The sequence below is a fragment of the Camelus bactrianus genome, chromosome 28, assembly GCF_048773025.1.
Source record: "Camelus bactrianus isolate YW-2024 breed Bactrian camel chromosome 28, ASM4877302v1, whole genome shotgun sequence".
NCBI lineage: Eukaryota > Metazoa > Chordata > Mammalia > Artiodactyla > Camelidae > Camelus > Camelus bactrianus.
Genome location: NC_133566.1, coordinates 2,988,385 through 3,015,372, shown reverse-complemented (window position 1 = coordinate 3,015,372; position 26,988 = coordinate 2,988,385). Strand labels below are relative to the sequence as shown.

Here is a 26,988-nt window from a genome sequence, read left to right as displayed (position 1 = left end):
AGGGAGGAGACTCATGAGAACACATGACTCTCAGTCTTTGTCCCTTCCTTCCAGGGAAACACACCTCAAAACTCACACCTTACTCATGGACATTAGCAGCTGCCCCTGTATTATAGCAGAGAGGGCAATACAGCTGAAAAAGGGTAGTGAACTCTGCTCCTTATCCCCCTCCCCAAGCTGCTCCTTCCAACACATCACTTACCCTGTGTCATTCCCCTGGATTCCTTTTGGACAGAGCAATTCCTTCTACTGTTATCTTGTAGTGCATAAGAAGACAGGGAGGCTACTACACTGATTCTCAAAGTGGGTACCCGATCATCAACATGAGTATTATCTGTGAACTTGTTAGAAATGCAAATCTTTGGGCCCCACCCCAGAGCCAGTGAAACTCTGAAGGTGGAGCCCAGCAATCTACGGCTTAATGAGCCCTCCAGGTGATTCTCATGTACACCAATGTTTGAGAACCAGTGGGCTCATCAGACATCCTGAGTTCAAATTCTAGCTCTTCTGGCACTCACAGGTTCCATGGCTAAACCCAGTGGTTAATTTGGCTAAATCTCAAAAGAGTATACCCGTAGTGCTCACACTCATGGGGACATTGTGGAAAATAAATGCTATGAACATGGGTGTTCAAATACCTCTTTAAGTTTCTTCTTACAGTTCTTGTGGGTATATACCCAGAAGTGGAATTGCTGGTGGTCTAATAATCTTAACAGTTCCTCATATTTATTAGAGAAGCCTTTCTCTCCTGGCTCCTCTGTCAAGCTGCTATGTCTGTGGCTAACAGTGAGCAGACACCATCCTCTTTCTGTATCTAGGACAATGGTGTAGGATTGCCTTGCAGTCTTTAAAAATCTGAAACTGGGTGGGTAAGAGCAAGTATTCCACTAAAACACATCTCCTCCTACCCTAAACTCCACTTCACCATAGTGAAGTGCTTTTCTGCCCTATCTACAGATACAATGGACTCAGAAAACTTTATTTTTTTCCATCCCACTGCTGATAAGGTCCAGAGAATAAAGAGGGATTATAGGGTCAACTGTCTGCTATGATAACTTATTTCTCCTCCAGTTGTTTCCAACTAAACATACAGTATCATTAGCTTTGACTGTGGTCATCACTTTGGCTTCAGGCTTAATCTATTTTGACTAGGAATATTGTCCTCGGAAACACTACAATTTCCTGAAGAGACTGCAAATCAGTAGTCTTGCCTGAAATCATACGTGGCCATTATCTTTCCTCTGCTTAAAGATGTACAAACATCTCTGGGGTCCTGTCCCTGAGTTGGGGTCTCCCCTTCATTACCCCCCTGCACTCTGTCTGTCCCTGTCCCTCCTGGACCCTCTTGGAGTCCCATCCCTGAGGTGGGTGTCTCCCTTTGATTACCCCCTGCACTAAGTCCCTGCACCTCCTGTACACTCTGTGGAGTCCTGTCCCTGAGGTGGGGTCTCCCCTTCATTGCCCCCCTGAACTCTGTCTGTCCCTGTCCCTCCTGGAACCTTTGTCGGGTCCCATTCCTGAGGTGGGGTCTGGTGTGTTCTGACCCAGGTTCCAGGCCTTAGGGACCCCACAGAATGTCCAGGATGGACAGGGACATACAGTGCAGGGTGGAAATGAAAGGGAGACCCCCACCTTAGGGACAGGACCCCACAGAGTGTCCAGTAGGACAGGGACAGACAGAGTGAAGGGGGGAAATGAAGGGGAGACCCCAACTCAGAGACGGGACACCACAGAGGCTCCAGGAGGAACAGGGACAGAGAGAGTGCAAGGGGGCAGTGAAAGGGAGACCCCACCTCAGGGCCGGGACCCCACAGAAGGTTGAGGAGGACAGGGACAGACAGAGTTAATGGGGGCAATGAAGGGGAGATTCCACCTCAGGGACCACAAAGAGGGTACAGGAGAGTCAGGGAAGACAGAGTGCGGGGGTCAATTAAGGGGAGACATCACCTCAGGGACGGGACCCCACAGAGGGTCCAGGAGCACCTGAGCCAGCACGGGGGAAGGCAAGCTGCCCAGGGGTCGTGCTGCCCACCCAGCACAAGGATGAGGGATCCCTGGCAGGGGCTCGCCCTCTCCAACAGAGCTGGCGCATCAGAGGCCAACTGAGCTGAGCTGGGCTGCCAGGCCTTCAGGGAGCGTATCCCGATCAGTGGGCAGAAGCCTGCCCCGGGCTGCACTGGGCTAGTTGTGCCAGAGACACAGGACTGGCCTGGGTTCCTGAGAGCTCGGAGCTGGCAGTACAGGGGCTGCACACCAGCTCCACTGGCTACAGGAGGGGCGATGGGAGCCAGGGCGCAGGTCAGGACTAGGAGGTGGGAGCAGGTGGGTGCAGAGATGCAGACCAGCACCTGGAGGGAACTAAGGAACAGGGGAGACTTCTGGGGGCTCAGGGAGCAAAGAAGAGGCTTAAGGTACCCAAGGGCCAGGAGCTCTGCTGGGAGGGGACCAGGGTGGAACAGAGACTCTGCCAGGGTCAGCTGCCCAGAAAGGGAGGGGCACCTAGCAGCTCCAGGGAGAAGGGCCCAGGAGCAGAGTGGAACGAGGGGGGTGACCTGCGGCAGGTAAGAAGGCACGGGCTGCTAAGGGCCAGCACCCCAGGGACAAAGCTCAGGGAGGCCACAGGTGAGCAGGCGACTGAAGACCAGGAAGGCAGGGGGCTTCTCAGGAACATGGAGAAAGCAAGTAGAGCATGTGCGGATGAGCAGGGGCTGGGAGGGCAGGGCGGCCGCTCCAGCATCTCCAGGAAGCAGGTAGGGCTTGTGCAGGTGGACAAGGGGCTGGGAGGGCAAGCAGCTGACCCAGGAAATCCAAAGAGCAAAGCCAGTCCTGGGAAAGAAATTCCCGGACTGGATCTGAACTAGGCTGAGGGCTCTGGGGCCGGCCAGAGGGGCTGGGGCTGTTCAAGGCCTGTAGCTCCAGGGACAAGGGTCAGAGACGGTGTAGGTGAGCAGGGGGCTGCACCAGGAGGGCAGGGACATGGCAGAGAGTTTGAACTAAGGTCTGAGTAGCTGAGCAGGCCCAGCTGAGGGCTCCTGGGACAGCAGGACCCTTGAGCCCCTGAGGGGCTGGCCGGATGGCGTCCTGGGGTGGAGAGAGGGAGTTTTGTGGGAATGAAGGAGAGGGGTCACCCCTGAGGTGACCCGATGGGCCCCAGTCCTTGGGCTCAAGGGCCTGTGGCGGGCTGGGAAAGGAGGGGTGGACGTGCCATAGCCTGGTGGGGTGAAACAGACCCTGGACCCCCCAGAGGGAAGGAAAGCGTGGGGCTCGTTCAGGGCCTGAGCTGGGCTGCCAGACGGAGCAGAGCAGATGGGTCACGGTGAGAGGAGACAGGCCCGGCCAGGGATGTGCCCGGGCTGCTGGCACCGAACAGGCGAGGAAGGTGGGGGCAGTGTGGGGCTCCAAACTGTGCTGAGGGATGAGCTGGACTGAGGAAGGACAAGGGCAGAAGGAAAGCAGGGACCTGAGAGCCATGAGCTGGGGTGGGGTCAGAGGCCCTGGTGGGAGGGGGAAGTGAGCCGAGGGGCTGCAGCTGGAGGTCCAGAAGAGGGACCGGAGCTCCCCAAGGCACAGACTCGCAGCCGGGCTGAGGCCACAGGGATGAAAGGGGGGGGCCAAGGAGGAGGCCTGCAGGGACAGAGCCCGGGGGGGCCAGGGCCCAGAGCCCAGGGCCCAGGTGCTCTGGCTGCAGAGCTGACCCAGAAGACAAGGGCCCGGAGGGCAAACAGCAGGCCAGGCAAGGGGCCACGAGCAGGCTTCTGGGTGGTGGAGGCCCACCACGCCAAGGACAGGCCCGCTCACCCAGGGCAGGGCCGGGCTGGGGCAGCAGGACGGTGAGCTCAGGGGACCAGCGGATGCTGGCCGGGAGCAGGCAGCACTGGTCAGGACTCAGACACAGGGCTCAGTCAGTCCAGGCACTTGCAGGAGGTTAGGGACCTGGGGGGCTGTCACCCAGGTGATCACCCAGCTCTGACCCACAGCTGCAGAGGCACGAGGCCTCAGGTGGTGAGGGCCCTGCCGGCCAGCTGGTTTGCAGACATTCTGGAAGCACGTGGGTGCTGGGCTCAGGGGTGCCCAGACCTGGGCACGTGACACCCTGCTTGGACCCTCCCAGGGGTGAAGCCCCGATGGTCACACGGCCTACTTTCTTGCAGCCTCCACCAAGGCCCCATCGGTCTATCCTCCGACTGCTGGATGCTGGGACACGCCTGGCTCCACGGTGGCCTTTGGCTGCCTGGTCTGGGGCTACATCCCTGAGCCGGTGACGGTGACCTGGAACTCGGGCGCCCCGTCCAGCGGCATCCACACCTTCCCGTCCATTCTCATGTCCTCGGGTCTCTACTCCCTCAGCAGCTTGGCGACAATGCCCGCCAGCAGCTCGGCCGGCAAGACCTTCATCTGCAACGTAGCCCACCCGGCCAGCAGCACCAAGGCGGACAAGCGTGTGGGCAAGAGGACAGGCCTCAGGGAGGGCGTCCACTCCCAGACAGGACCGAGGTCAGCCCTCCTCCCGGCTCGAACCACATGCCAGGATGGCGACCTCGGCCCAGGGTATCAGAGGAGATGCGGTCTCCTCACCTGAAGGCCTCCCAGGCTATGTGAGGGGTCCTCTGGGTGTTTCCACCAGGTTCAAGGTGGGCCCAGGCTGGACAACTCTAACCCACAGAACTGGTGCCGATCTGCACCTTCCACAACCTGTCCCTGACCTAAACTCCACCCAGGGCCATCTCCCGCCCACAGTAACCCCTCATCTGTTCTCTCTGCAGCGCTCCACAGCGAAGACCATAGCTCCCAGTGTCCCAAATGCCCAGGTAAGGGAGCCAGGCTACACCCTCCATCGCAAGGAAGTGACCAGACACCAGGCCCCGCCTGATGAGGGAAACGTGTGCCCTACAGGAGGCCCGTCCAAGTGCTGACCCACATCTTGTTTCCCCCTCCAGCCCCTGAGCTCCTTGGAGGGCCCACGGTCTTCATCTTCCCCCCGAAACCCAAGGACGTCCTCTCCAGCACCTGAACACCTGAGGTCACGTGCCTTGTGGTGGACGTGGGTAAGGAAGACCCTGAGATTGAGTTCAGCTTGTCCGTGGATGACACAGAGGTACACACGGCTGAGACAAAGCCAAAGGAGGAACAGTTCAACAGCATGTACCGCGTGGTCAGCGTCCTGCCCATCCAGCACCAGGACTGGCTGACGGGGAAGGAGTTCAAGTGCAAGGTCAACAACAAAGCTCTCCCGGTCCCCATCGAGAGGACCATCTCCAAGGCCAAAGGTGGGATGGACAACGGGTGCGGGAGGGTCCTTTGGGGCTGCTCGGAGTGACCGTCATGCTCGCAGACACACCTGTCCCCACAGGGCAGGCCCGGGAGCCGCAGGTGTACACCCTGGCCCCACACCAGGAAGACCTGGCCAAGGACACCGTGAGCGTAACCTGCCTGATCAAAGGCTTCTACCCACCTGACATCAACGCTGAGTGGCAGAGGAACGGGCGGCCGGAGGCAGAGGGCGCCTACGCCACCATGCTGCCCCAGCCGGACAACGCCAGGACCTACTTCCTCTACAGCAAACTCTTGGTGGGAAAGAACACGTGGCAGCGGGGAGAAGGCTTCACCTGTGTGGTGATGCACGAGGCTCTACCCAGATCACTCCACCCAGAAATCCATCTCCCAGTCTCCGGGTAAATGAGCCTCACCCCGGCACCCAAGCGAACCCCCCCCCAAGGCTCTCAGGGTCCCGCATGGACGCCTGAGCCCCACCCCTGTGTACATACCTCCCGGGCCAGCATGAAATAAAACACCCAGTACCTCCCTGGGGCCCTGCAACACTGTCATGGTTCTTTCTGTGCAGAGCTCCGGCGCCCGCCGGGCCTGCGGGAGGCGGGGGCAGGCCAGGCTCTGAGGACAAACTTGGTGCCAATGAAGGCAGGCAGCAGCCCGAGGCCAGAGAGGGGCTCTGCCAGAGGCAGCCGCTCCCCAGGGTCCAGGGTCTGGCCAGCACCTACTCAGGCTGGAGCGTGTAGAGGGGACTGGTAGAGCCTCCCAGGGACCCTCACGGAAATGAGGTGCACGGTTCCTCCCACCTCTGTCCAAGCCCAACTGTGGGACAGTGGCAGGTCCTTGTCCCCGCAGTTCCCATCCCCGGGGCCTCGAGGGTCCACGTGCTGACACCCTGTCAACATGGGAGCCACGCCTGGCCGGCGATGGGGGCACAGGCCTCCTGCTCCCAGGACACACGGAGATCAGGCCTCACCTTCCCGCAGGCGAGGTGCTCGGGGCCAGATCTGTAACCTCGAGGGGACACTCACCCAGGCCCACAGGAAACAAGCCCTCTCATGGAGCACACCAGCCTGCACACCCCTCATCCACCTGCAGACTCTCGCACACGCACGTGCCTGTGCAACTGCACACAAGGGCACAACCACACAAGTGCACACAAGCCAGCCTTGCTCACTGGGTCCTCAACAGGGTATCGACCCGGGGCCAGACCAGAGCCTGGAGCCGGGTCTCATGAACCCTCTGTGGACACCAGCTTGGTCCCAACTCCTCAAAGCCCCAGCAGCACTGACCACACTCTGACCACACTGGCCAGCTCAGACCCCCACCCCTCCTCTCCCCAGGACACCTGCACCCCCTCCTCAACAGACAGAGACCCAACACCCCACTGGTCCCTAGCACGCCCACCCCACCCCCTCGGGCACACAGGGACACCCCAAGGTTGCCTCCGCCCTTCCCTGCAGTAGGACCCACCACAGACCTGCTCTGCAGACCCCTGCCGTCTAGGCCTGGCCTCCGGTGGGAGGGAAGGCAGGGGTCAGGGCACCCTCTCCCCAGAGGACCCCATGAAAGTCACCGCAGAGGAGACGATGAGGGACACGCACTGGCCAGGCCAAGATCTGGGCCCAAGGAGTCCGGCCACGACTGAGGCCCAAGCTGGAGGAATGGGGGACATGAGGTCAGTACCCAGGGATTGACCTCAGGGAACCATTGATCCAGCCCCCTAAGGGGATCCTAGTGCCCCACCCACCCTGTCACAGACAGACCCACCCCCAGGTGCCACTGACCCTGCCCTGGCACGTGACGGGCAGCCACAGAGCTGACCACCCCCTCCCCATCCAGAGCCACTCCTGGAGGAAGAGAGCTGTGCCGAGGCCCAGAGCGGGGAGCTGGATGGGCTGTGGACCACCATCTCCATCTTCATCACCCTCTTCCTGCTCAGCGTGTGCTACAGTGCCACAGTGACCCTCTTTAAGGTGGGCGGGCCAGGCCAGCTGTCCCTGCTGTCCCCACACAGTGCCCGCACAGTCCCCCTTACCTGTCCACTCCCTGTCCCTCCATGTCCCTCCCTGTCCCCTTCCTGTCCCCTCACAATCCCGTCACTGTCTCCTCACTCTCCCCTCTTGTCCTTTCTGTCCACTGTCCTCTGTCTCTCCATTTCATTCTGTTCTCTCACTGTCTCTCTCTGTCCCTGTCGGGACCTCCCTGTCCCTGGCTGTGCCCATGGAGTCCTCGCGCCACCCCACCCGAGTACACTCGCGGCCGGCAGTCCCCGGGCTGGGAGGCCAGGTCCTTGCGGGCAGCTGGCACGAGGGCCCTGGCTGTGCCCACACCTGCCGTCCCTGCAGGTGAAGTGGATCTTCTCCTCGGTGGTGGAGCTGAAGTGGACAATCGTCCCAGACCACAGAAACGTGATCGGGCAGGGGGCCTAGCGTGCCCTCTGGGGGTGTCCACGGCCACCCCAGGCCCCAGAGGTACCTCGTTCATCACTCCGAGCTGCTCAGCCACTACTCCGCCCGCTGCCCTGCCAGCTCTGATCTCTCAGCCGTGCTCACCCGCATCTCCATCCTCGGACCTCACGGCCACCACCGACCACACCCTGCACCCTGCCCACCTTCAGGGGACCAAGTGGACAGCAGGTGGTACCACCAACCTGAGCTGAGGGGTCTGCCTGTCCTCACCGGGAGTGCCCGGGGCACCCTGGGGTTCCCTTGGATGAGCAGGAGGCTGGCATCCCAGGGCAGTGGGCAGGGATTGCTCTGTGGACACCATCAGGTTGGTCATCAAGCAGGGTCCCCAAGGGGAGGCACCTGTGTCAGATCCTTGGTGGGAACATATGCAGCCCTGGCCAACGTCTCACAGCAGGGAGGCTTTTGGATGTGCCACCAACGGTCAGCCAAGTACTCAGCTCTGAGAAGGGCCAGGGCCCATGGCCCCTACAGGAGCCAGGCCTGCCAGGAAGGGGGTGAGGTCTCCCCACTCCAGCTTCCCAGGGACGGGCCTGGTGACCGGGTCCCCCACGGGCAAGACACAGCCTCGCTGGACACAGAAATATGGACACTGGCAAAACAGGGCAGTGGCCGCAGCCAGCCTGCCCTGTGGCCAGCGGCCTGAGACACCTTCAGCAGGAGCTCCCCTGCACTGGGCAGTGGGTTGAGAGGCGAGCCCCGGGAGGAGGGAGCCCGACAGCCTGGCGTCCCGGCCCGAGACCCCTGGGCCTCTCCTGTCTTGTCCCTGGATGGGGAGGGGCAGGCCCCAGTGCCAGGCGGTGGCAGGGGAGGGGGGGGGTGCTACAGCCAGAGGTCACGCCAGGCCTGGCTTGGGAAGCTGTGCATCCTTTCTAAATGTCTGGAGCCCATGAACTTTCTGCGCTGTTTATCTTTGGTTTGGGTTTTTTGTTGGGAGACTCTGGCTTGTCATGTTTTGGGTTGTGGAGACAATAAAGCATCCTTTACCGTTCCATAGCTCTCTGGGAATCGCTCTATGTTGCGGCCCCTCCCCTGGTGACTCCACAGCCTGGCCGCCCTCCACACCCTCCCAGCCCCAGGCCCCAGCTCTCCCCCGACCACACCCATCCCTGGGGTTCCCTGGGGTGCAGAGTCAGCAGCAAGTCCCAGGTGTTGGACGCCTGGTCAGCACGGCTGCTGTAACACGCAGCACAGTCGGGTTGGAACCACAGAAATGATTGCCTCCCGTCCTGGAGCAGCACGTCCCAGGTCGAGGAGCGTGAAGGCCACTGTGCCCACCGGCTGCCAAGGGTGCAGGGACGGAGTCAGGACTCGGTCCTCCCGGGAGGCCAGACCCTGAGCTCCAGTCCCTCCTGGTGGTTCCATCTCAAAGGAACAGTCTCAGGTCCCGGGTTGTAGGAGACACAGCACTCCCCAGAGGGCAGACACAGGAGCCACAGCTGTCTGCCCTTCACAGGAAACACTCCAGGAAATGGAGGCCAGCGCCTGGTTGGGGCTGGCTCTGCTGGGCGATCGAGGCCAGCACTTCAGGGGAGCTCAGTCACCCACGGGACGCGGCCCTGGGTGGCTGGACATTGTCCAAGAGTCTGTGTGAGCTTTACAGTGTGTCAGGGCAGAGGGGGCGAAATCAGTGTGCTGAGTCTGTGGCTCCACGGCCCCAGGGGAGGCCGAAAGGACAGGCTCCTGGAGGGGAGCTGGGACCAGCACTGAGTGTCTATCAGTAAAGCCACAGCACCCTAGGGCTGTTGGAAAGGGCCATTCCAGCTTCCTGTGTGGGACAGGCAGACAGACAGACAGACAGAGAGACAGAGGAAGACAGAGAATTTTATGCAGGAAAGGGACAGCTCGCTGCAGTGGGCTCTACACCAAAGATGGTGAGGCCATGGCGCAGGCAGCTGGGTCCAGGGGCATCGCCGGCCCTCAGGGACCCTGCCAGGCGTGAGGACACTGGGCACCTTCTGCCTCCAGGGCTCTATCGGGGCTCCAGAAACCATCCTGGGGGTCTCCCCCACTCACAATCTCCCTCACACGGAACACCTAACCAACAAGCTGAACCTGCTAATGGTCCCTGCAGCCTGCCCGGCCCCAGGCCCTGCCCCTCACCTCCATCCCCTGGACCACAGATCTGCCTCCAGCCAGACATTCCCATGGGGACACCAGGACGGTCGAAACCGGGCTGGCCCCACGGGTCCTTGAGGAGCACCAGTCCCAGAACAGCTGCCCCCACCAGGCCTGAGGGCCCCGTCCTGACCCTGGGGCAACACCAGGCCACAGCACGTCCCCCATGCACAACCCCTCCTGGGCCCCTGGAAGCGAAGTGGCCGACGCCTTCCCTTGAGCCCCTGTGTCAGCACCGGTGTGAGCCTGAGGTCAGCCTCCTGCTGCTCCTGACCCCTCGGGGCCCTGCCCCGGGCAAGACCTCCGACACACTCCTGTCAGTGTCTCACCTCTCCTGCCCGCACCCCCATCCACATATTACACACACACACACACACACACACACAAACACACACACACCGTGGGCTGCCACCCCACTGTGCTCCTGGGCCACCACCAGGTCCCCCCTCCTCCCGCCCTCCAAGGGGAACGTCTGCCAGTCTGAGCCTTGAATACCTGGATTGCTGTCCGTGTGTGGTGTCCGTGGATGTGGAGAAAAGAAACCCTTGTGCACTGTTGGTGAGGACATAAAATGGCATTACTGTTGTGCAAAACACTTTGGAAGCCCCTCAGAGAAATTTCAGAAACAACTACCACACTTGCAGCAATCTCACTGCTTAGAATAACCCCGAGCGAACATACAACAGGTCTTAAAGAGGCACTTGAACACCCACTTCACAGCAGCTCCGTTGACAATACCTACCACGAGGCAGGAACTCGAGTGTCCTTCCGTGGATGGACAGATGAGCTCGATGTGGGCTGAGCGTACAACGGAACAGTACTGCCCCTGAAGAAAGAAGAACATTGTGACATGTGTGACAGCACGGGGGCATCTGGGGGACATTGGAACGCATACCTTGAGCCAGGGGCAAGACGGTGAATCGTGTGCGATTCCACTTGTGTGAGCGATTAGGAGTGGCCGCATTCCCAGAAAGAGAAAACACAGAAGTGGCTGCAGCTGGGGGAGAACGGGGGGTTGTTGTTTACGGGCATAGGGTTTCACACGTAAAGACGGGGAGAGTTATGGACACACAGGTGGTCGTGATTGCACTGTATGAATGTATTTACTGTCCCCAAAACCCGGAGAGAGGTTTAACATGGTACACTTCCTTAGGGGCAAATCCTATTCTTTTACCACAATAAAAAAACCTTTTAAGCAGGAGAAATCTAACCCATTCAATAAAATCTGAACACCTTCAAGAAGACCTGGAGCCTGTGTCTCTCCCTGTGGAAGAAACCAGTGGCAGCAGGATGGAGCTGCACACCTGCCTGGCCCAGGGCTGGACCCCCTGCGGAGGCCGGCGGGCGCTGGAGGAGCAGCTTCTCCACACTGACGGTGTGAGGGTGCAGGTCAGTGACAACGTGCACGGCTGTGGCACAGCCCCCCAGCCAAAGGACTGCTCCTTCAGTTTGCTCTCCAACAGGTGTAAACTTCTCTTCTGAACAACCCTAACCTAGAGACACACAAAGGGAAGGGAACGCTAAGAAAGCTGCTTACGGCTTAGATAACCTGACGTAGAACAAGAACAGCTCAACCCACTGCTTGTCGGCCACCGTGGACCACGTTAAGCTTCCCGATTAAAAGACAGCAATACACTTTGTGTCTCCACCTAATGCAGGGAAATTATCTCAGATATAATATAAAACTGCCAACCCTCCTCCAGGAAAGGCTTGAACCCCCATTGTCCATCTTACGTATCTTCGGCTGATGTTCATTTCTCGTGTTGATGAATAACCTCCGTCTTGGGTGTCCATGTTGTCTAAGTTTTTTTATTAGAGCAGTTAGTCCATTTATATTTAAAGTAATTACACAAATGAAAGGATTTACTTCTGTCATTTTTCTAATTGTTTTCTAAATATTGTACCTTTTTTGATTCTCAAATTGTCTATTACTCCCTTTTTGTGTTTAATTTTATTTTGCAGTGTGCCATTTTTGTTCTTTTAAAATTTCCATTTCTGTTTTTTTTTTTTTTTTTTGTATTTTATTAGTGGTTGTGTTAGGGATTACAATTGACCTCTTCAGTTTATTATGACTATATATGTGTGTGTGAATGCATGTGTGTGTATACATGTCTGTGTGTGCACATGTGTGCATATATGTTTATTTATAACAGCTAAAAATAAGGTGAATTTAAAGATACAATTATAGATATATATACATATACATAATAAATAAACAGTACATCAATTTCCTCTGTAGTTCTGTATAGTAAGAGAGACATAAACCTATGCATGTGGGGACATGTCATTGTGGTAAACGTAGAGGAAGCATGAAAAGCACACTTAAGCCCAGACACAACTACACCAAGCTTCAGGAATTATAATGTGCTGCCATGCATTGTAGGTTAGTTAACCCATTCAACTATTTCATGAGGTAGGTATACTTTTGGTGTGGTTTTTGATAGTTGAGATAATTGATGCAAAATGCTTGAAGTTGCATAGGTAGTAAGTGATGACAGTGAATTTGAAATCCAGGTCTCTAAATACAGACTCTAAATCCTGTGATTTTTCCAGTATTTTATAAAATTTACCAACCAGTCAATTCTTAATTGTCCATATGCAAATTATTAATATTAGTCTGATAGTCACCAGCTCATACATCAAAACTTTCTGGTATATTTTAATTTGTTTGTATGTCTTCACTTTAAATCAATGTATGTAACACTTTTGTGTTTGAAAAATTAGCAAAAATTACCAATTTTACATGATAGTATTTTGTGATGTTTCTTGTTCTGCTCACTTTATAAATCTAAATTGACTGTCATTGCTGTGTCTTGCATCTCAGGGATCACGTTTTCCTTCAGATCCACACTATGCAGAATTGATTCCAAGTCCTTGAAGCATAGCTGGATGTGAAATAAATGAAAGTCTGCCTAATACTCGGATTTAGGTCTATAAATTTAGATGGAAAAAATAAGCTGCCAGTTATCACAAGTATGTTCTAAATTATTTTGCTTGGAAAACAGTTCTCCTATTCCACAGAGTTTTCACAACTTCTATTTAAATGAGTTGAATGTAAGCCAGTCCTTTTCAGGTACATCTGAACATGAAAATGACCAAATTAAATCATTTTCTCTAAAGACTGACAAGAACTTGATTAAAAAAAAAAAAGAATGATTAGCAAATCATAAACTCCATGCAAACACAATCTGCCTGTGAGAAGAGGTCTAAAGGGGCAAACGTGGAAAGTTAGGAGAAAAAAATATTATTTTGGAAGCCATTAAGATTTTATTCTAGGAGTATTTTTGCTGCAAGTCTAATACCATATTCATAATGAAATCCTCTGCTGTAATATTTTAATCATCAGCCATGTCTCTATTCTTTGATCTAACAAATTCCAGGATAATTTGTCCTATTATTCTAATGAGTTAGGCTTACAGTCCTTTCTGATTTTGCTTACATAATCCTATTAACCATTTCCAGATTAACTATTATTCATAAAATCATTTAATCTTTACCCTATTGACATGAAATCTATCTTAACATTGTTAGCTGTACAGTTCTCCAACCTCTCAGCTTTCGAGTTTCCCAAATATTATATTCATCAATGTTTTATTCACTTTCTCCTGTTTTAAGATACTTTTTTTGCTCTAGGTATTATATGACTTTAATATTTTAGATTTCTTTTTTTTTTCTTTTTTTGGTTCAGCAGAGAAATAGACAAGATCTGTATACCTACAAAGAGGGAGTTTTAATGCCCTTAAGTAAAAGAGACAAGTGCAGAGAGAATAGGTTTCACAGATAGAAGAATGGGTAATGTTACAGAGCAAGACTAGGGAACTGGAACAACCCATGATTCCAGGGGCCCAGGGAAGGACATGAAACTGCCCACAGGCAATGTGGTTTGTGTGTGTGTGTGTGTGTGAGAGAGAAAGGGGGTGGGGGGAGAGAAGGAAAGATGAGATAGGGAGAAAAAATAGACAGGTGGGTAGATAGACTGATTAACTATAATATATTTCTATTTGTGCTTTTTAAGTGTAGTCAGTCTCAATGAACAACTTTTCACTGGTTGGTGAATTGAATGTGTAAAAAGATAATAATAAATGCACTAATAAGATAATTTAATCCTTCCTCCAAAAGAGAGGGCCTGCTAAGATGGTGGGGGTGGGGTTACTGCAGACAGGAAAGTCAGTATCATTTTGTGTTTATGCTTCCTATTGGAATAAAATAATTTTTCTCCAAAGATAGGCAAGCCTAATAATTCACTTTTTTAATAGTATTCTCAAACTGCCACAATACCTAATATTATCGAATGTCTTCTTGGTTCATAAAGAGCACGATTAATGTGGGCAAATCCACAGAGGATAATGTTTAAGTGTGCTGTGTCATCTGCTTGGCCTTTCCTTCTCAGTTAAGAGTGTCATAACATGCAATCTAGGCAAGTCATAAGAACGTCTTAATGAAATATGCATAGTTTTTAATTAGAAAGAATGGCATATGTATTTTTATGACATTCTTGAACTTTTAAATAATAGAAGAAAGTGGACTGAATCCACAACTTAAATTTTGTGCAGCACAATAGACAACAATACACAATGTATAAAAGACTCTACCATGGTGCTTTATTTACTTAATTAATAGCATGTAAAACTTATATCGAATTAATTTCCACCAGCATCTTATTTAGATATGTGGTCCAACCTTAATGTAACATTAAATGATCTTAAACAATTTTCTGATGCTTTATAAAATTATTTCCAGCTAAAGAAATTCATACCTGGGTTCATATGATAGAAAATTGGAAAAGTGAACTTTTGTGTGTGGTTGTATAAAGAACATATTGATTGAATAATAATCAGTAATTAAGCATCTACCTCTAGATAGAAAAATTTCAAAATTCTTAAAATGAGAAACAAGGAAAATGCTTCTGCAAGTTTCTGCAATGTTTCCACTTAAAATATCATTTTAAAAATGCTTAAACATCCAAGTAACTTTATGTGCTATTGATTGTGTATCAAATATCAAAATACCTCTTTGGACAGGGATTTTATCTTTAAAATGTATATTCTTTCCAGGAAAACTATATTATTTGAAACTTCATAGTACTTAAAACACTTTCATGAGTTAATAAATAATTATTTTATTAATATGATTTTAAAAGTCAAAGAATAAATTACTAATATGCTTGAGTAATAATGATTAAATGACATTCCCTGGGTCAAAAAGATATAATGTAAAAGAAAAAGACTTGCCTTTTGAGTTAATACAATTTTTTAAGAATTAAACATTTTCATTCAATTACTGTGGGTAATTAAATTGCTCTCATTATTACAAAACATACACACAGATATTGCTTCAAAATATTTGTATTTGTGTGTTTGTGTGTGTGTTTAGCTAATAAATCATAAAGGAAGGAAATCTTAAGTTGAAGAAGAAAAGATACCTTTAAATGAAAAATAAATGAGATATCTATAGTTGCTTTTTTATTTTGAATCTTTTGAAAGGTTCAGGTCATTTTACAATCTTGAAAATAGGATACAATCAATAAAGCTTAAAAATCGCAAATGTATAAAGTTATAGAAATGTTTCTGGTATCAACTTTCCATCTTTCATTAGAAGAAGATATTGACAATAATGGATTATATGAAACAAGGTCTCTTAATATTGAGTTCTTTTGTATATAGTGCCAGGAGTGCTGAAAAGTGGGAGTAGATGGATTTTTGCTCTTGTTTTTTCCTTGCTATGACACCTGAGTCTCAGGAAAGATAGACTTTGAGTCCATTTGACTGTAGTGCATACGTTGACAGAAGGCAAGTTTGTTGTACTATTCAGTTAGGCAGATCAGCTGTTCACCGAGAACCTGGCACATAACAGACACAAAATAAGTTACAGTTAGACAGTGGAGTGAATAGATCTATGGGGTCTTTGGGTTACATTCAAGGCAATTCTAAAAAAGCTTTGGTGGCTGACTTATCAGTTTGTTCTCACCCTAGTACCAGAAATCCTAGGAAAAGTGTGGCTTAGGATCTCTTACCCTTTAGATTGAAGTTTGTACTGGAGTTGTCCTGGGAATGCCCTGGTTATTTTATTAGAGCCTGGAGGTCTTTTCCAAGATAATCATACTAAAGGAATACAGTGTTCTGAAGAAACTTTAGGGGATATATCTCTTTAAAAAATATCTACATATACATTATGTCTGAGTATATATCTACATGTATGCTTATATATGTTATATATGTATATAATATATATGAAAATATATAATTTGTTACAGGTATACCTTGTATACATTTAGATTTTGGAGTTGATTTGTATCTGCTTGAGACCATCTTTACTGTTATAAAGCTACAGAGATACAGGATTAGGAGCATTTGGAAGAGAACTGCCATTTAGGTGTCTTTGAGTCCTAAGAGGGGTTCTGAAAGATCTCTGGCTCACAGGAGATAATACTAGCTATATATTTAAAGAATAAATGGCCAGGTTCCTTTCTTTTCTCCTTCCTTTTTTTCCCTTTTATTTCTGCTTCTTTTCTTCCTTAATTTTACATACAGTACAGGTACAGAAGGAAACAACATGTACAAAACAAGAGTAAACGTTTTCTCATGTGTTTTTGGAGACTGTCGCTGTCTCCAGCTCTCTGTTCCCTTTCTAAGGAAGCCCAGTCATCATTAGGTACACCTTTATGCTTTTCTTTCTTTCTTTCTTTCTTTCTTTCTTTCTTTCTTTCTTTCTTTCTTTCTTCCTTTCTTTCTTTCTTCCTTCCTTCCTTCCTTCCTTCCTTCCTTCCTTCCTTCCTTCCTTCCTTCCTTTCTCTCTTTCTCTCTCTCTCTCTCTCTCTCTTTCTTTCGTTTTCTTTCTTTCTTTCTTTCTTTCTTTCTTTCTTTCTTTCTTTCTTTCTTTCTTTCTTTCTTTCTTTCTTTCTTTCTTTCTTTCATTTTTAACTTTCCTCATAGTTACCATGATAGTCTGCAAACTCCTGGCCCATAAACATATACATACATGGGCCAAGAATATTATGTATATATCTAATGAGCCAGATGAAGTTTTACTTCTTTTGCTTGTATTTTCACCACTAAACTCCTTATATCCTAAACACTAACCCTTCACCCCAACCATATTCTTTTAATATTTACTCTTAACAAAGCAACAAATATAATAAATATTTTATTAAAAGTGTGTTCTTTTGAGGGGCACAGGGAATGATCAATTTAATATAAAGTGAATGCTTTTAATTATGAGCATCAGAGTGTATTTTACATTGATTCATGACACCATGAAGATTAGTGAAAAAGGAAACATGTAATAAGCATATTGCTACAGGTATCTGTAGATGGGGTTTAGAAGAGAATCACAGAAGAATTAAATTAATAATATAAAACAGGTCAAAAAAGGTAAATTGCCTTTGAAAATGCTCAAATTTTTAACATACCTTATTAAAAATCTAGTTAAGAATTTGACAGCTATCCAATTAATGTAAAAAATAAAAAGGAATGAGATAGGTACTTAAATATAAGATTCAAAGCAAAGAAAACAACTGAAATACACATTTTAATTGCTGGAGGGACAACATGGTATCTTAATAACACAATTCAAATCTTTGCCCAAGATACTCATTTTTTGCAACTTTGTGATTAATTTATATATCTGAGTTGTATAGTTGAGATTTGAAGCAGAAGATTGAACTGGGGAAAATACTTCTTGAAACAGCTATAGATTTTGAGTAAACACATAAATAATTCAGTATGTTGGTTATATTAATCAATTAGTCTATATCCATAATTATACTTTGTTTTAGATATGTATGAATACAAATTTAATGCATTGATATTTCTTTATAACTTCATTTTTTATCTGTTCTTTCATGTTCATTGCTTCTGCATTATTTATCTGCTATATTGTTTGTTCATACAAGTTTATTTCTTATAAAGGTGTGCCTTTCATCGTCATGCACGTTTCCCTTTAATTTGGTAAATATCTCCTTTGTCTTGATATTACTTTTGCATTTTCAATATTATTTTTCTTTATATTTGACAGATACAATTTTGCCAACCACTTATTAGTACTTTATTATATTTTCTATCTTAAGATTTAATTTATATTTTAATTTAAATATAAAATTCATTGATATGAATGTATTTCAATATAGTTTTAATGATCATTTTGTTACTTCACAACCGATTGCATATTTTAGTTTTATCTTGAATTTTTAACGTCAAGAAAGTTGACACTGTCATTCCTGTTTTATAAACAGATGTTTGTTTTTATCCTTGATTCCTTGCTTCCCTCAAATCTTCAGCTAAGATCAGTTTATTTTTGTGAAGTATAACCTTTAGAATTCCATCAGTGAGGGCATTTGGGCAGTAAATATTATCAAGTTTTACTTGTTCAAATATATCTATTTTTTATGGACTTTTAAAAAAGATTTTTGTTTGTTTTGTTAATGGAGGTACTGGGGATTGAACCCAGTTTTATATTCCCTTCCACTAAATTCAAAATTATACACTCTGTTTGTTTAATGGTTAACCTATAATTTATATTAAGCATTGTTAACATTTCAACATATAAATTTAATTCAATCTTTTGCTTTCCTTTTAGCTAACAAAGACCTTCGATCAATGTCAATGCATTTACCACTCCAACCTTTTTGCTGTTTTCATGTTTTAAAATTATATTTTATTTAATCACAAGACATTTTATTACTATGAAGTGTGACTTGAATATAGTGTTTACTTGCTTTGTTCATGGATGTCTTTCTTTAATTTCCTTTTTTTGTTCTATTTCAGACTCCCTAGCTAGAATAACATTCCTTCGGCCTAAAGTTAATTCCTTTACAATTCTGTTTAAACTTCCAAAAATTGAGAAGAAAATGGCCAACAAATTAATAGAAACATTAATGATATTTATGTAGTATTTTCACATAAAAATAAATAAATGTGACCCTTAAATATATGAAAAAAGCTTAAACCTATTTTGAAATCCTTTATTATATATAAATCCTTATAATAAAGGATTTCAAAATAATATACTGCAAAAACATTATTCAGCTACCAAATTATCAACAAATGAAATGTCTGACAACATATTCTGTTGGCCAGCCTCTAAATAATGATGCATTCTCAAGCATTGCTGATGGGAATGAAAAATGGTACAACACTATGGAGGGGATTTTGCAATACCTAATGAAAGTATACACACGGTCATCTTATAAATTCAGGAATCCTATTTCTAATAATCTGTCCAAAGATACAATGGCATGAACATAAAATGTTATATTTCATCTTTATTATACGAAAAAATTAAAAACAAGCATGTGGATGCAAGTAAAAATTCTGCTTTATAATTTTGAACTTGGAATCATGTATATATTTTACATAATTCAAAGTGAAATAAACAAAATAACCTAATATAACAATTATTAAAATTGAAAATAATGAAATGAAACCTATCTGTGTATAAACTTGGTGGCATAATCCCACTATGAGTAATCATATTTGTGCAATAAACCTACAATATTTTGGCTCTGTTGCTAGTAATGTATAGCCTGCAGTTAAAAAACAAACCTTTAGATAAATCTTAAGTTTCACATATTAAACTCATTATTTAAGTATTATGAATATGGCTATGTTGAAGTATTAGTATTCATGTGTGGGTACGTAGATATCAGTAAATTGAAATAAAATGAATTAGTTACTGTGTTCCTTTTAATGTCTTAGGAATTAATTTTTCAAGTGGAAAAGAGGTACAATTATAAAATCTAAGTAGTCAAATAAATTTTACAATGTTGAATTTCAAGGTTCTCTAAAAAATGCATATCTCCAACTTTGTTCATTGAAGTGTCCTACAAGCAATGGCAACCGAGAAAGACAAGCACCCCAAACACCCAGATGATAGTCTCTAAATAGAATTCTGTAAAATTCTTAACTGTTATCGCCACTAATATTTGAAATATTATAACCTCAAACAATGGCCTCCATTCTCTCTCTCCCCTTCTCCTTCTGGAACTCTGACTAGATGGTTGAAACCTCACACTCTGTACCTCTTCATTTATCAGTAGGCTGAGTTAAATGTATCGCTTGAGTTTCCCTGATCTTGATGATTTGAACTTATTGTCTGTAAAGTGGCCAACTTGTAGATAGAAAGTTTCGAACAATTATTTGGTTTTTATTCGCTGTGCACTGACTAGCACCAAGATAACTTTTCAAGAAATCCTGAAATAAGAGATTTATTTTTAACTCTTCCATTCTTCTTCTCTCTGTCCCAGGGCTAATGACCCAACGTCACGCCCCCCGCCAGGCCCCGATCGGACCGCTCGGCCCCACTCGCCACAACCCGAGCAGCAGGAGCACGAGGGTCCGCACTTCCGGCGGGAGGAGGAGGGGCGCGCACGCACGCGCCGATGCGCCTGCGCAGACGCGGAACTGCCCGAAGCTTGAAGAAGCCGGGCGGGAGCCAACTGCTCCCGCACCAGTTCCCGGAGGAGGAACGCGAAGTGGGGTCTGGGCCGCCGCTTGCTGCCGCCGCCGCTTGCTGCCGCCTCTGCTGCCGCCGCCCAGCCGGTGAGGGGGCGCTTGGTGGGGGCGCGCAGGTCGGGAGCCGGCGGGTGAAGCCTGGGCTGCGCTCGTGGGTAGCGGTGCGTAGGTGAGGCCCGGGCCTCGCGACCCGTTAGGACCCTGAGGTGGGTCGGGGGCCACCGCGTGGTTCGTGGTGCCCACTTCTCCTTCCCGCTCATTAGTAATAGGGGCGCCTCTTCGTTGCCGCTTATACCGGGGGGGGGGGCGGTAGCGTATACCTCCGCCCCAGGAGGTGGGAGGGCACCGGACGGCTAGGGAGCACGTCCGACTGGCCCTCAGGCCATGGCCTGTTCCCAGGAGGCGGGTGCGGTGCTGTCAGGGTGCGTGGGCGGCGGCGGCGGCGGCAGCGGGGAGAGGGGTCTACCCTTGGGAGCCTGTGAATTTGCTCCCATCTCTCCTGCGTCTTGTCCTGGGGGCAGCTTTTGCTGTCCAGATTTGCAGGGCCTGTGTTGCAGGTCATTTCTGCCCCTGGGAGATGAGGAGGTGCTGTGAGGGTGCGGGGGCGGCGGCAGCGACAGCGGGAAATGGGAGCAAATCCCCGCTCTAGCATAGGCAGCCCCAATCCTGCCATTGCTGCTGCTGAGCCCCCCCCCCGACCACCACACCCTGCCTACCTCCCAGGAGCAGGCTGACAGGGAGAGATTCTTTCCAGGAAGCCAGGGCAGCAGAGGCTGCCCCCTGGACCAGGCAGCGGGGGTGTTGGGAGGAAGTTGTCTGGCTCTCCCAGGGCAGCCCCCCTCCCCGCCTCTGCCTCTGCCTCTGCTGCTGCCTGCTGTCCATTCTGGGCGGGGCTGCCCCCTCCATGCCGGCAGCACCATCAACCACCCAAGGCCCACTGGCGAGTGGTGTGCACCCTGGTACCACCCTGACCCATCAGCTCAGACGAGGCACTGGGTGGTGGGGGGAGAAGTGGGGTGGAGTAGGGGTGGGGGCAGGGCGCCCGGGCGAGAATTGGAACTGCCTCCAACCCCCGCCCGGGCCCAGGAGCTTGGGACACAGGGCTGTGTGCCAGCACTCTGCCCGGGATCCCTGGCTGGCTGGCTGTCGCCATGGTGATGGGAGCCCAGACCATCCTGCCCCCGCTGGTTGAGGGGTGAGGGGGTCAGCTGGGGGTAAGGTTGCACTCCGGGTGTGGGAGGATCCCGCGGTGAGTGGGCCCAGGCTGAGGGGTGAGGAATCGCTGGGAGTGGAATTGACCTGGCTGAGGGATGAGGGGGACCATCTTGGGATGTTGGGGGTCCTGCAGTGAGGCATGAGGGGTGAGCTTGTGGCGTGGGGGCCATAGGTTACTAGCGTGGTGGAGTGTCGGGGCGGGTACCTCGGTGTGAGAGGAAGTCCCATTTCGGGGGTCCTGTGGGAGACTTGAGGGCTTGGCTGTAGGTGGGGGGGCATTCACAGGGTTTGGGAGGGAAGGCGAGCAGGGCGAGTGGGGCTAGGGGGTGTGGCCTGGCCCTGAGCTGTTCGAGGTTTTGGTTTTGTCAGGACCGGTAGGTGATGGTGTTAAGGATGGAGACCCGGTGGGGCGTGTAAAGGGATGGGCCCTCCGCCCCACTGCCAGGCCCTTGCCCCCAGCCCCCAGCCCCCAGCCCCCAGCCCCCAGCCCGGCACCAGTCCCCACCTCCCGAAGAACAGGAGTTGCAGCCCGAGCGTCCGCGCTACGGGCGGGAGGAGGAGGGGCGCGCATGCGCGTGGACGCACAGACGCGCCGACCGGACCCGCCCGGAGCGTGTGAAAGCTGGGCGGGAGCCTAGTGCTCGCGGACCAGCTCCTGGAGGAGGAACGCGGCCTGGGGTCTGGGCCGCCGCTTGCTGCCGCCGCCGCTTGCTGCCGCCTCCGCTGCCGCCGCCGAGCCGGTGAGGGGGCGCTTGGTGGGGGCGCGCAGGTCGGGAGCCGGCGGGTGAAGCCTGGGCTGCGCTCGTGGGTAGCGGTGCGTAGGTGAGGCCCGGGCCTCGCGACCCGTTAGGACCCTGAGGTGGGTCAGAGCTGAATTAAGTGAATACCTGTAAAAAATTGAAAACTGAACACCACTTTCCTTTGTAGATCTGAGAATGTGATTTATTTTTATTGAAAATAGTCAGTTACAGTGTGTCAGTCTGTGGTCTACAGCTTAATGTCCCAGTCATGCGTGTATGTACATATATTCATTTTCATATTCTTCTTCATTAAATGTTATTACAGAACATTGAATATAATTCCATGTGGTATCCAGAAGCAATTTTGGTTTTTTTTAATATGTTTTCCTAAATTAATTGACAATTTATTTAGAGGAGTTTCATTTTCACAGCAGAGTTGAGCAGAAAATACAGAGTTCACACATAACCCTCTCCACCCACATATATATACTCCCCTACCCTCAACATCCCTCATCAGTGTGGCATATTTGGTACAAGCGATGAACCAACATGGACACACTATTATCAACCAAAGTCCGTAGTTTACATGAAGGTTCACTCTTGATGTTGTACATTTGACAAATGCATAATGACATGTAGCCACTATAGTATCACATAGAAGAGTTTAATCACCGTAAAAATCCCTTGTGCTCCATCTGTTCATTCCTCCCTCCCTCCCTCTCACTAAACTCCTGGAAACCACGATATTTTTATTGTTTCTGTAGCTGTGCCTTTTTTAGAATGTCATTTGGTTGGACTCGTACAGTTTGTAGCCTTTTCAGACTCACTTTTTTCATTTAGTAATAGGGTTTTTAAGTTTCTTCCATGTCTTTCATGGCTTGATAGCTCATTTCTTTTTTTTTTTTACTGCACATATATGTTTTAAATTTACATATATGTGCTGTTCATTATTTCTAAGGATGTTTAGAGCTTTAGCTTTTTAAATTTATATAGTTATCAAAGGAATAAAGCCAACCACAAAATAAGAATTAATTAAAAAAGATACACACACCTTGCTATTAGCAGCAACATTATTTATGATTGCCAAGATATGGAAGCATCGTAAGTGCACATGAGTAGTTGAATTGATAATGAAGATGCAGCATGTATATATATCTATATCTATATGATGAATGTAATGTAAGAAATATGTATATATATGTATGTATGTATGTAATGGAATACAACTCACCCATAGAAAAGAAGGATATTTTGTCATTTGCAGCCCTTCATTCACTTTTTTTTTTTTTTCACTTCAAAAGCGAGAATTTTATAACCGGCATGAACATTTCCATTCCATCAAAACATCAAAATACCTAAAAATAAACTTAAGGAAGGAGGTTCCCTATACTCCAAACACCAAAATGACACAAAGAAATGAAAAGATTTCTTGTGCTCCTGGATTGGAAGAATCAACACTATCAAAATGGCCACAGTACCGAAAGCAATCCATAGATCCAATGCAACCCCCATCAAAATACTCACAACATTCCTCACAGAACTAGAACAAAGAATTCCAGAATTTATAAGGAGCCACAAAAGACCCCGAACAACCAAGGCAATTTTTTGTAGGTCTTTTTTTTTTTTTTTCCCTCTTTCTTCTTTTTGTTCTCTTTTCTTATGGTTTGATGACGAGAGAAGTTGTAACATCTGTTGTAAAGCTGGTTTTGTGGTGCTGAATTCTTGTAGCTTTTGTTTATCTGTGAACATTTTGACTTCTCCATCAAGTCTGAACCAGAGCCTTGCTGGATAGAGTGTTCTTGGTTGTAAGTTTACCCCTTTCATCACATTAAATATATTATGCCACTTCTTTCTGTTCTGTAGAGTTTCTGCTGAAAAATCAGCTGATAAACTTATGGGAATTCCCTTGTATGTTATTTGTTGCTTTTCTCTTGCTGATTTTAATATTTTCTCCTTATCCTTAATTGTTGTCAATTTGATGACTATGTGCCTTGGTGTGTTCCTCTTTGTGTTGACCCTATGTGGTCCTCTCTGTGCTTCCTGGACTTGGGTGACTGTTTCCTTTCCCAAGTTGGGAAAGTTTTCAGTGATTCTCTCTCCAAAAATTTTCTCAGGTCCTTTCTCTCTGTTCTCTTCCTAGGACCCCTATAATGCAAATATTAGAGCACTTCATGTTGTCCCAGAGTTCTCTTAAACTATCTTCATTTCTTTTCATTCTTTTTTCTTTTTTCTGTTCTGAAGTAGCGATTTCCACTAATCTGTCTTCCAATTCACTGATCCGTTCTTCTGCTTCATTTAGTCTATTCTTGGTTCCTTCTAGTATATTGTTCATTTCAGTGATTTTATTCTTCAACTCTGTTTGGGTATTCTTTATGTTTTCCAACTCTACTAAAAACTTTGCTCTGTGCATCTGTACTCCTCTTGAGTTCTCTGAACATCTTGGCCATCATTACTTTAAACTGTTTCTCAGATAAATTGCCTATCTCCTCATCACTTATTTCTCCTACTGGGATTTTATCTTGTTCCTTGGCCTGGGAGATGTTCCTCTGCCACCCCATCATCTATTTTTCTGTGTGTTTGTGGGCTCCTTCCACAGGCTTTGGGATTGTTGTTTTCTTATTTTTAGTATCTGCCCCTGGTGGGTGATGCTGGACTAGAGGCTTATGCAGGTTTCCTGGCAGGAGGAGCTGGTGCCTGCCCACTGCTGAGTGAAGCCTGGTCCTGGGCCTCTGGTGGGTAGGACTATGTCTAGAGGCCTTTGCAGCTCAGGAAGTCTGCTGATGGGTGGGCCTGTGTTCCCACCCTATATGTTGCTTGGCCTGAGGCTTCCCTCCAGGCTGTTGGGTGGGGCCAGGTCTTGGTGCTAATGATCCGATCAAGATGTCAGCCTCCAGGAAAGCTCATGTAGATGAACACTCCCATAATGTCCATCACCAGCTTTTATGTCGTCTGGGTGAGCCACAGCCATTCCCCACATCCCCAGGAGACCCTCCAAATCCAGCAGGCAGGCCTGGCCCAGGTTCTTACGAAATCACTGCCACTGCCCTTGGACCTGGCGCACGTGAGTTTTCGTGTACACTTCCTAAGTGAATGGAGTTTCCATTTTCCTGAGTCTCGTGGGGCTTCTGGAGCCAAGCTCCACTGGCCTTTGAAACCAGATGTCCTGGGGTCTCCTCGGCTTCCCAATACAAGACCTAGACTGGGGAGCTTGACGTGGGGCTTAGAGCTCTCACTCCTGTGGGAGGGCCTCTGGGACTTCACAAATCTTCAGCTTGTGGGTCACCCCCCCCAGGGTGCATGGAGACTGATTATATGGTGAGCACACCCCTCCTACCTTCCTGCTGTGGTTCCCTCTTTATGTTTCCAGTTGCAGAAGATCTTTTTTGCTAGGTTCCAGTCTTTTTTTTTGATGGTTGTTTAGCATTCCATCGTGGATTCCTTGTAGTCGGGAGGAGAGGCGAGCTCGTGGTCATACCAATCTACCATCTTGACTGGAAATCTTTTTATCTCTTTTTATATATAGTGGTTAACGTTTACAAATCTCAAACTCCCAAATTATCCTTTCTGCCCCCTTTCCCCAGGTAACCATAAGATTTGTTTACCTGTGTGCGAGTCTAGTTCTGTTTTATAGATGAGTTCAATAGTGTCTTCTTTTTCCTTTCTTTCTTTCTTTTTTTTTTCAGATTACACATATGAGTGATATCATATGATACTTTTCTTATTTAACCATCACTGGAATGAACACACTGCAGCAAATCGTTATCTAATACAGGGGTTGTCATGCTTTGTCTGTAAAGAGCCAAATAGCAAATACTTTCAGCTTTGTGGGTAATACATTTTTTTGTTAGAGCTAGTTACTCTTGAAACATTGTAGCATGAAAACAGCTATAGCTAGTATGTAAACGAATGAGCATGGCTGTGTTCCAAAAAAAGTGTTATTTATGGACACTGAAATTTGAATTTCTTGATTTTTATGTTTATAAAATATTCTTCTTATGATTTTTTCAACCATTAAAATATGTAAAAGACACTCTTAGTTCATGCTGTACAGAAACAGGCAGTGGGCCAGATTTGGCCTGTGGACTATCATGTGGTCTACCCATAATATATGGAAAATATGTTCCTGATGAAATTGCTAGAATGCATACTATAGGAGCAATAGTCAAAGATATAATAGGAGAAGAAAAATCTGCCTGTAGGTTAAATGTACTTACCCTATCCTCAGCTGGGAAAGAAGATACTCTGGCTGGAGCTATTAGTGAAGATTTATGAAAGTAGAGGCATGGACTTCGGGAAGTCTTGACAGATGGTAGTTAATCAGTTAATGAATGTGTTTGACATATGAATGAAGGGGAGAATAAATGAGTTCAGTATAAAAATAGGTGAATAGAGTGTGATGTGGAAGGACTCATGTCATAAGGAGGATGAGGACAAAGGACAGAGAAGAAGCAGCCTCTGGGAATTCCCAATTGTTCTGCTGAGCTCAGACAGGGCTTCAAATGCCAAGCAATCAGCAGGACTGTATTTGAAAGGCAAAGAGCGCTACTGAAGGCTTTAGGACTATGGATTGCATTATTTCCTGTTCTGTTACTATCAAAGGTAAGCAAAGCCAGACACCAGTTAAAATGGTCAGGACAGATTTTAATCAGTATTATAGTATTGCAGTGGGGAAGAGAGCCCAGCATAAAGTGAACTCAGAAACAATTGTCAGCATCCAAGAAGTGGAACATT

The 26,988-nt window shown here is 48.0% G+C and overlaps 1 pseudogene; it reads left to right on the top strand.

The window, feature by feature from the left end:
• Positions 1–3,306: 3,306 nt before the first annotated feature.
• LOC141575401 (immunoglobulin heavy constant gamma 1-like) lies at positions 3,307–7,700 on the top strand (annotated as a pseudogene).
• The last annotated feature ends 19,288 nt before the right edge of the window (positions 7,701–26,988 follow it).